This window comes from Psammomys obesus, unplaced genomic scaffold (assembly GCF_907164565.1).
Source record: "Psammomys obesus unplaced genomic scaffold, mPsaObe1.curated_primary_1811, whole genome shotgun sequence".
In the NCBI taxonomy this organism is placed as follows: Eukaryota; Metazoa; Chordata; class Mammalia; order Rodentia; family Muridae; genus Psammomys; species Psammomys obesus.
The window spans coordinates 21,941,716-21,953,375 of record NW_026585895.1 but is presented as its reverse complement, the minus strand read 5'-3'; positions in this window follow the sequence as shown (position 1 = coordinate 21,953,375).

Below are 11,660 nucleotides of genomic sequence, written 5' to 3'. Positions count from 1 at the left end.
TATATGTATATGTATATGTATATGTATATGTATATGTATATGTATATGTATATGTATATGTATATGTATATGTATATGTATATGTATACACTCTAAGGTAGTGTGTATTCTTCAAGTTGAGGAATTTTTTTGCAAAAATATGTATCTTTTGTTCTAATCCTATTGGCTATCCTATACTATTGGACTGGGAATCGAGGCCATTAGTATTCAGAATTACAGTTGAGAAGTAATTGTATGGTGTTTATTTTCTTAGATCTACATTGTATGATCACTGTCTTATAATCACTTATTTTCTCTTACTCAATATGAAATATTCCTTCTAGTTGTCACTAGAAGGCTGGCTGAGTGGTCATAAATTCTTCTAGTTTTTTTAAAATTATTATTATTTATCATGGACAGGTTTTCTTTCTTTTCAGTTATGACAGACAGGTAAAGTAGTCTCGGCTTCCCTCTGTTTTTTAGAACTAATACATGTTGTTCCAATCTTTTTTGTGTCAATTGAAAAACCAGCTGTTGTTCTGATGGGCCTGCTGATGTGACTTAATCACTCTCTCTTGCAGCTTTCAATACTCTTTCTTTTGTATGTTTAATGTTTTCACTGCAGAACATCCTGAAGAGTTTCTTTATGTATCTTGTCTAGTTGGTGTTCTTTGTGTCTCTTTTCTCTGTGTTGGCATCTCCCTAGACTTGGGCAGCTTTCTTGGGCCTGGTTTTTTGATTTTATTACAATACTACCTGTATCTTTGACTTAGAAATCCTCTTTTCCTTTCATGAGCTTTTAGTTTATAGAGTCATCTTTTTTTGATGCCTCAAGCTTTTTGTTCTGTGGTTAAAACTTTACAAAATCATTTTCTTTGAATTTGTAAAATTCCTCCACCTTGTCTTCAAGCCTTGATATTTTGTGTTCTACATGATCCATTCTGTTTGGTGAGAATTTCTACTATTTTTATTAGACTTTTTAAATTTCTAGTTTAATTTCATTTTGGGTTTTCTTCAGTATTCCTATTTATCGAATCCAATTTATTTATTTTATTTTATTTATTTATTTTTTAAGATACTGTTTTTCTGTGTAGCCTTGGCTGTCCTGGACTTGCTTTGTAGACCAGGCTGGTTTCAAATTCACAGAAATCCGCCTGCCTCTGCTCCCAAGTGCTGGGATCAAAGGCATGTACTGAAAGGGTTAGGCTAACTTTGTAACCTATATGTCTTCTAAAGCCTATAGTTTTGAGTTTTAGGTCCAGATTAAGCTAAAGCCTCTTAGTACCTTTCCAGAGAATGGAGAAATGTGACCCTATCTGTGAGGACAGATATAAAAAAAGGCAAGCAAGCAATGACCTTCACTCAGCAAAAGAAGGACCAGACCCTTGTCTTTGAGATAGCGTTTCTTAGCAACGAACCTAGACTTCTTCTGAGTAGCTTTTGACCTCCAGCCAAAAGTCTGTAGCCTCTAATCTTCAAGGATGAGCTAACCACCCCCACCTTCAATTGCAGCTGCATCCACACTTGGCAGGACTGGCCAAGCTTGAGCACCTAAGACTAACCAATTATCTTACTTTATAGCTTCCTCATCCAATCCTAAATTGCCAAGACTGCAGCTTCAAATTTCCCGCAATTGTTCTTTTAAAAACCAAAAGGCCTTTGTCTCCTGGTGCCACTCTTTGCTGACCGGCAGGGGTGACCCTATTGTGCAATGGTTAATAAACCTCTTGCTTTTGCAACGAGTCTTGGTCTGGGGGAGTTTCTGGGAAGGGCGCGATCTTGAACTCCTGAGCTGTGAGACCCCAGGTCTTACAGTATCACCACACCTGGCTTGAATCCAATTTTATAACCTGAATTGTTCTTATTATTCCATTATAATTTCTTATTGGGCTACTTTCTCCTGGCTTCTATGATTTATTATTAGAAACTGTCATTCAAACCGCTTTTTCTATGCAAGGTATCTTGACTGTGTGTAAGACCTTTCTTTGACTTTCGTTTTTAAGAATTTAATTATGGTTTTGCAACTGCCAGGGTTCTCTAGAGTAACAGAACTTATAGAATGAACCTATATAAAATAAAAGGGATTTTACTAGAGTGGCTTACAGGCTGTGTTCTGGATAGTTCAATAATGGCTGTCTCCTAGCAGAAAGGACAAGAATCTGATAGTTATTTTGTCTGCAAGGCTGGATGTTTCAACTAGTCTTCAGTCTGTACTGGAATCCTGAAGGAGTAGATTCTAATACCAGCAGGGGGATAGATGAACTTGCAAGTGAGAATATGTGCAAGTAGGCAAAAAGCAAATATTTCTTTTTTTCACGTTCTGTTATATAAGATTCTACAAGAAATTATGGCCTAGGTTTGAGGTGGGTCTTCTCACCTGATATATTTGGATACTTGGGCTTCAGTTGGTAGAACTTTTTGGGAGTATTAGGAGGTGTGTCCTTGTTGAAGGAGTGTGTCATAGGGTTGGGCTTTGGTGTTTCCCACGTCATTCCCAGTTTCCTTTTCTCTCCCTCTAACTTTTGGATAAGATGTACACTCTCAGCTAATGCTTCAGTGCCATGGCTACCTGCTGTCCTGGTCTCTGAAACTGTAAGGAAGTGCCAAATCAACCCTTTCTTCTATAAGTTGCATTGTAGTATCACAGCAATAGATAAGAAATTAAGTCAGTTTTTTTTGGGGGGGATACATTATGATTAAGGGTTTTTGCTTATTACTCCTTGGGTATTGAAGTTTATGCCTGTCTGTCTCTTGCTATATCACTGAGGTTTTTATGTTTGTTTGGTATAATGTTCAGGATTTTTAGTTGTATTTAGTGTGGGGAAGAGGAAAGCACCTTTCTCTCCCCCTTTTGAATAGCATCTTTTAATGTCTTAAAATGGGACAGATTAAAAATTTATTATTGAGGTTAGGAGTTCTTGGGAGAAGAATGGAATAATTTTCTGCTCCAGGTGATGAGAATAAGGGACTGTTGAATTCTCAGGCCCAACTGAGAAATCTATTATCTTCTCTTCTAAGGGCCAGAGGCTATCATGGAAGAGGTAGAAGAATTTAGTAGGTGGAGGAAGGGATGGAATATTGTAAAATGATGTCTTTTTTTTTTTTTACCTGACATGGCCATTGCTTTGTATAACACTTAGCTGTAATTACCTGCACAAGATCTCCACATGACTGAGCTCATCAACATTTTTGTCATGGAGTAAGGGAATAAGGAAGGGCCGGGGAGATCCAGCTCCTTTCCAGAGATTTGTAGTTAATATTTTTGAGATCAGAGGCTTCTGAGGCCCTCCTCTGTTCTTCTGGGGGCACAGCATGGATAAATTTCCCACAGCTGTGTAAGTAACCTTTTGGCAATGTTTCTATAAATAACCTTAATTAAAAGGTAGAAGGCTGTTGAACAAAATAAAACCAAACCAAACTCATGAATATGGAATTAGAATGGAGACTAGCTGGGAAGAGGAACAGCATCAGTAGAAGTGGGAGGAGATGACAGGGTAATTGGGGTGAATATAATCAAAATACATTTTATGCATCTGTGAAAATTTCATAATGAAATCTGGGATTGTGTGTAACTGATATAAGCCAATAAAACACAAAATGAGAATGGAGTAGTTTTCAGGACAGGAGAAGGAAAGGCAAGGAATCAGATTCTGTCAATATTTTTTTAAAAAATAAAAGGAAAGAAAAATAAATTTGAATCCTGATAGAATATTTGCTTATAGTAAACATACATTATATAACACTGTACCTGGCAATGTGATTAAGATTAGGAACTCAAGGATAAGCATGATGATGATGATGATTATTATTAGTTTCTATTTGGTCAACATCTAGTTGAGACTACAACCAAAGTAAGCAAATATTTACAGCATCTTATGGTCAGTCTCAGAGGTGTACAAGGTCTTTAATTAATGGGAAGATGATGTAATTGAAAAGAATGGTTTGTTGAAAAGCAGAATAACATATAATTTGTTTGAGCTTATGGAAAACAGAAGTGGTATAAAAAGGAATAAGGAGTTCATATGGTGAACAGTAGAAGATTAGGCCAAAAAATACCCTCAAATCTTTGATGCCATGCTAGGGAGGTTTTATACTTTCTGAAAGCAATGAAAAGTAATCTTCAAACAACTTGAATGAGCACCAAAGCCCCAAAGCTTTAGGCAAATATGGAAAGTATAATGATATATGTATGAAGTGTCACAATTAAAACATTAACTTGTATGAAAACTAAAAATCAATAATAAAAAGAAAAAAAGAAACAATGAATGAAAATTCCCAAACGGCTTGTTTTTCTTTTATCCGTGTCTATATGCATTTTCACATCTCTGTTTCTGTGTGCGATGTATAAGACTTACTACTTTGCCTTCACCTGTCTTTTCTACCTTTTACTAAATGATCGTCTGTGGTAAGACTGGGGAAGGCAGAGCCGTTGACATGGATCAGTGGGTGGAGGCATCTGCCACAGGCTGTCTTCTGTCCTCCGCAGGCACACTGAGGTGTCTACACATGCTTTCTCTTTCAAGTAAGTAAATGAATAAATATAACAGAAAAGATAAATGGAGTATTGTTTGCTTAAATATACAGAGTTATTACATAGAAGTATGTAGATAGAACAGACGCTCAGCTGAACTCAGTGAAAGCTATTGTTTCAGGTCTATTCTCAAATTCCATCCTCACTAATTATTAGTATTGGGTGTTTACATGTGGTAGCAATTGGCTAGTGTAATAGTCACCTCACAGCTGTCATTCTTTTCAATGCAGCCACTTCTGACGAGAACTGATAGACTAAGATCAGAAAGAAGGAGAGGAGGACCTCCCCTATCAGTGGACTTGGGGAGGGGCATGTGTGAAGAAGGGGGTGGGTGGGTGGGATCAGGAGGGGCTTATGGGGGGATACAAAGTGAATAAAGTGTGATTAATAAAAGTTAAATAAAAAATTTAAAAAAAGCACAAAAAAGATTCTAATAGAATTATACACTTATGAAGACATTAATTTTAGGTAACAAATCAATCCACATTTATCTTGACAAATGGGAATGTATGATTTTAGCTCATTATGTCAAATAAACGTATTTTATCATGCCAAATGTTCCATTTTATTATTTCCTACCTCATTATCTGCAACCTATGGCCACTTTCTGTACTTCTGAGTATATTTCATTCATATTTTGACCATCTCCTTCTCCCACAATACCTTTCTAATGTATTGCTGTATTTTTAAGGAGCTCATATACAATAACACTTTATTTTTATGCTGTCTAAATCTTTTATTTAAAGACATCTGGTATGTTTGGCTCAGTGGACAAAATATGACAGTGCTGAAAAGTAGTATTAGCAATTCTTATGACTTTCTACATATTTTAAGATGTTTGTGGCAGAAATTATATACTATGATAGTTGGAGCATCAGACTAAGGAAAAAACATTATCATTGATATGCTACTGCTTACTTGTTTGTGACCTTGAGAAAACTAGAAATATTTTTTTAGCCTCCAATATATGCATAATAGGAATGTTGAGATTTTAAGCATAATTTCACCTCTCATCAAGGAAATTTCTCTTTGTAACAGATGGACACCACTACAAAAAGCCACACCAATAAAAATGTATGGGGGGGCCCAGTTCCAATGACTGTATCTACAAAGCACTCTCTCACCTAAGGCTTAGGGACCATTATGGAAGAGGGGCCATAAAGATTTTAGAAGTCAAAGGACCAGGGAGTTTGCTGTGAGATTGTGTCTCCTAGTAATATCAGAAGCTACACCCATTAAAATCTCACCAGCCTGGCTGTGGAAACATGACTTGGGAAAAACCCATGAAGCCTTAACCCTCCACAAAGAACCATAGACACCTGAGGAAAGCTGGGAGTGAGAAAGATGGTCTTCCCCAGGGAAAATTGCTTGTCTGGTGCCAAAAACACAATTAATATTATATGGACCGAGAAAGTTATATTTAGGAATATATATGTATATACATATTAAAATATAATAACAGTGAAACAAGAGGCCGTGAATTTGGAGGAGTCAGGGGAGGAGGATAAAGAGAGTTTTGAGGAAGGGAAGGGAGCACTGCTATAATTATAATCTCAAAAATGAGATAAAAATGTATAACATGTTACTCCTGCTATTTCCAAAGTTGCTTACTTAGAAAAGACCCTTACATGAACTCCTTTATGAATTATAAATATTAGGGAAATTAGCACTGAGCTGAACTTTGTATGTATGTGTGGTGCATAGACATGTCTGTGTGCGTGTCCATGTATATTTGGAAGCTTGAAGTTAATGTTGAGCATCTTCCTTCGTTGCCTTCCATCTTTATTATGAGACAGGGTCCAGAGTATACTGACTCTACAGCAAGTCTGGCTGACTGTTAGGTTAAATAGATCCACCTTTCTCTGCTTCACCCCCAGCAAATGGGCTCAATAGACAAATGCACACCTGAATTTTACAGTTTTCATGTGGATGATTAGGGTAGATGATGAGGATGTGAATTCAGCTCTTTATTCTTGCCTGGTAGAAACTTTACCAACTGAGCCATTTTCCTAGGCCCTGAACTTGTACTCATAAAATATTTCTTAGATATTAAAATATTTTAGGTATTAAAGCTGAATTAGAGATTGTAGAGATGACTTAGCACTTAAGAGAGTATGCTGGTCTTGCAGAGAAACTCAAATTTTCCCCCAGCACCCATGTTGAGTACCTCACCACCAACTACCTCACCACTATCTGTAACTTCAGCTCCAGGCATCTGATACCCTTGACTGCATTCTTTAAGCATCTACACTTGCATGAATACACACACATGCACACAGGTGAATGCACATTCACACACACACACACACTCACACAAATTAAAACATAAAACAAAACTCTTTAAAATTATTCTGAGTGAGGTATCTCAGAACCAGAAAGACACACATGGTATATACTCACTTATAGATGGATATTAGATATATAATATAGGATAATCATACTAAATCTGTACACCTAAGGAAGCTAATGAAGAAGGAGGACCCTGGTAAGAAGCTCAATCTTCATTCAGAAAGGCAAATGAGATGGACATCAGAAGAGGGAGAAAACAGGGAACAGGACAGGAGCCTACCACAGAGGGCCTCTGAAAGACTCTACCCAGCAGGGTTTCAAAGCAGATGCTGAGCTCATAGCCAAACTTTTTGAAGAATGCAGAGAATCTTATGAAAGAAGGGGGAGATATGAAAGAAGGGGAAGAGGAGCTCCACAAGGAGAGCAACAGAACCAAAAAATCTGGGCATAGGGGTCTTTTCTGAGACTGATACTCCAAACAAGGACCATGCATGGAAATAACTTAGAACCCCTGCACAGAAGTAGCTCATGGCAGCTCAGCATCCAAGAGGATTCCCCAATAATAGGAACAGAGACTGTCTCTGACATGAACTGATTGGCCTGCTCTTTGATCACCTCCCCCTGAGGGGGGAGCATCCTTACCAGTCCACAGAGGAAGACAATGCAGCCAGTTCTAATGAGACCTGATAGACTAGGGTCAGATGCAAGGGGAGGAGGACCTCCCCTATCATTGGACTGGGGGAGGGGCATAGGAAAAGTAGAGGAAGGGAGGGTGGGGTTGGGAGGGGAATGGGGGAAGGGACTACAGCTGGGATACAAAGTGAATAAACTGTAATTAATAACAAGAAAAAGAAAAAAAATACGTGGATATTAGTCATACAATACAGGATAACCATAGTACAATCCAGACATAAAGAAGGTAAGTAACAAGGAAGGAGAATGCTTAATTCTCATTCAGAAGGGCAAGTAGAATTGATACCGGAAGTGGTTGAAGGGAGAGAACAGGACAGGACAGGATCCTTCCATAGATGTCTTCTGAAAGACTCCACCTAGCGGGGGACTGAAGCAGATACTGAGACTCACACAGCCAAACTTTAGGCAGAGTGCAAGGAGATTCATGGAAGTGTTGGAAGACAGAAGGACCCAGAGGAGACAGCAGTCAACAAATCTGGGCCCAGGGGCCCCTGCGGAGACTGATGAACCAATTAAGGACCATGCACGGAGAGGACAGAGGACCCCTGCATAAATGTAGCCAGTAGGCAGCTCAGTGTCCACATAGGTTACCTAGCAAGGGGACCAGGGGCTGTCTCTGACTTGAACTTAGTTGCCTGCTTTTTAATCACTCCCCAGTCCACACTTTAGGCAATGCACCTTTGCCAGGCCTCAGAGGAAAAAGATGCAGGCAGTCCTGAAGAGACTTGATAGTCTGGGGTCAGTTGGTAAGGGAGAAGGGCCCCCACTTTCGGAGGACAGGAATGGGGAAAGAGAGAGAGAGAGGGTGGGACCAGGAGGAGATGAGGGAGGGGATTATAATCGGGATGTAAAATGAATAAATTAATAAAAAAGAAAAAATTCAATTAGTGAGATGGGGCTGTAGCTCAGTGGCTGAGTGTTTTCCTAGTATGCACAACACACACACACACACACACACACACACACACACACAACACACCAAACCACAACTCCCTCCTTCTAAAAATATTAGATTGATTATCTAATTAATGACTGAGTTAGTATTAATGTAAATTTAAGAAATTGTTAGAAAACTGCAACTGGCTTTCTGCTTATAGTCTTAATTCAGAGGTATTAATTGATTAAATAGTAATTCTCCCAAACTATGAGACACAAACAAGAACCATGTTATATCTTTGCTGGTCAAGCTTATGTATCCTGTCCTCTGTTAGATGAAAATGTTATCCTGATTCAAACAATTAGAACAGTGATAAATTATTAGTAATTTATTTAAACTGTGGAAGTCTTCATGTGGTTTTGTGGAGAGTAAGGTAAAGGAACTTGTACCTGCAAACCTAATTCACTCAGGTATCCATGATTCTGGTGAATTCCTGGAGTTGCAGAGTAAAGTCATTATGAGCATTTCACAGTCCTATGGAGAACTGCTTCAAAAAGGGAAACATTTTCGCTTCATTTGTATTGACTATCATCGTATATATTTGTTTTTACTTACGGCAAAGATCAAGGACCTGGATAACCCGTGGCCACTGCAAGTTTTCAAGTACCACTTTCCTCTTCTTTCTCTCTTCTTTTTAGGTTGAAGTGCATGCTTCATAGAGGTGCGTGGCAAGAGCAATGCTGGGCTTTGATTCTATCCACATTATGCACACTAGATATATTTTGCTTTCCTCAAAAAGTTGTGCTATCTTTACTCCTTTAAATCTGTTGCATTTCTAAGCATAATACCCAAGGCAAATATCATGAAAAAAAAAAATGATGGATTTACTATAACGATTTCAAAGCTTCTGTTTGCCAAATTCCAATAAAAACAAAAGTGAAAAAAGTGAAAGACAACTGTCCATTGGGAAGGGTGGCACAACTCATATGGTAAACACAGGGCAGAAGTCCAAACAAACCACCCAAGATACAAAAGAGCAAGTGGCACATGCCAGGCTTTCTCTTTGTCTGGAGAGGTAGGAACTGTAATTATGTTTATTGTCCAGATAAACATATTGAGATTTAGAGCAATTTCAGTAATGGGTTAAAAGCTTAACCCCTGTTGGGTTGTCTGATTCCAGAGCCAGTGTTGTTAACCTGTAAACTATACATATTTTCTTCCCTGTAGATTGAAAGATTTATACCAAGTACTAGTAATTATGTTCTCTACCTAGTGGCAAAATTAAGACTTTGTTTTTAATGTTTTAAATTTTGACCCTAAAGAAAGTAAAAACGTTCTTTAAATTACCTCTTCTTATGTGTAAGAGCTTTAAAAAAGCATCATTAGATATTTGCAAAAGAGAAATATCAATCTTTTCATTCCCTTTCAATTCCTAATGAATGGTGCACTGTGGATAATTACCTTGTTTTTTAAATGACCAGTTGTTACTATGTTATTTTTAGTTCAACTTGAATATTATTTTGTTTATAATTTCCATATGAATTTTTCCTAGAATCATTTGCTGGGAAAATTATATGTTTTTCATTCTTTAATTTCTTCACATTTATATTTATCTTCTGTTTGTGATTGTTTCTGATCTATGTTCTTCTTTTACAAAATACCCTCTGTAACAGTTTCTAGCGTTCATCCTGTCTTATTCCTACACAAATGAAAATCTTGCTAATCCACTGGCAAGGAATATTTTTTTTTGTGTGAATATGTCTAAGATTAAAAAACCCAACTGTTCATAAGTGGTTCAATTTCAGTATTTGTTTAGTAATTTCCATTGTTATATTTTATTTTCTGTAAACATTAGACTTTTAGTTAGGATCTTGTTCTTGAGCAGTTGGTTTTTTTTTCTTTTGAGAAAAATCTCTCTCTCCCTTGATTTTAGTCAGTCAGTTTATATTTGGAATTATGGCAGAGTTCTAGATGATTCAATCTGAGAAGGAACAAAAAAAGATCACTGGCACTCATTTCTCTGGAGCGAAGCTCCAATAGGTGTCTAGTAATGGTGAGTTTCCTATCTCTGTTATGCGCGTTGTGAAGTGCAAAGCAGGCAGGGATCAGAGAACCTGAATTAATGGCATTACATCCTAAGAAAATAAATATTCTGAGGCTGCAGCACATCTCTAAATTATGACAGGTTTCGGTGCTTTGATTTGCTGCAGTTCTAGGATTTGAACACTGAGTGGCACTAAAGCCTAGGTCACAAATGAAATATTAATCCAAAATTTAAGATTCAGGGGTCTATTGATCGGTAAAATGACTTTGGAAAGTACAAATGGGACTTCTCAAAAGTACTTTGAGCACAGGTAAAGAAAGTGTAAAGATTAGTTTGACCAGCAGCTTTTTGGGGAACTGGAATCTAGCCACACTATTACTTCTACCTGGAAATTGCTGGAGGGACAAGCTGCTTTGGAGTGATCAAAGACAGCCAGCCTCTTCTTACTTATTCCTGAGTATTTCCCATTCTCTTTCTATTTTAAGAAGGAAGAATACATTCTTAGAAAAAGATTTACAAACCTTGAAGTATGTGGAATTATAGATTTTTTTATGCCTATAGTTGTCAAGTGCACAGTAAATATTACTTCTAGAATCAAATGTCAAACTTACATGACAAACGAATCGTGTTTTTACATTTTCTGATTTTGGTAGTTTTCAATGGAATTGAAATAAAATTAGATATTGGTTATTAGAATTTGGTTATTTTAGAAGAATGATTCTCAATTTTTTTTTCTAGTTTTTTGAACTGCAAATAGCACACAGGTACTGGGGAGAGCTCAACAGTAAAAGGCATTTGCAATCAAGTCTGATTCCTGGGCTGTACATGGAGGAAGGTGAGATCTGCATCCCTCGAGACTGTCCTCCACATATGCATGCACCATTGCATGCTGCGCATGTGGTGTGCGCGCGCGCACACACACACACACACACACACACACACACACACACATACACACACACAGAGTATTTTTTTTCTTTTTTTAAGGCACAAAATATCAGCTACTTTCGGATCATTCTCTCCACTCTCCCTGGCTCCTGTTCTCCTATCTCCTTTCATGTTCACTTCCTAATTCTTGTGCCCCCTTTTCATTTTCAAATCACGTGTTTTATTACCTTTTCTACCACACTCACTCAAAGCCTTTTATTTCTCATTTCATAGGCCTCTTTCTAGTTTCTTTCTTTCTTTCTTTCTTTCTTCCTTTCTTTCTTTCTTTCTTTCTTTCTTTCTTTCTTTCTTTCTTTCTT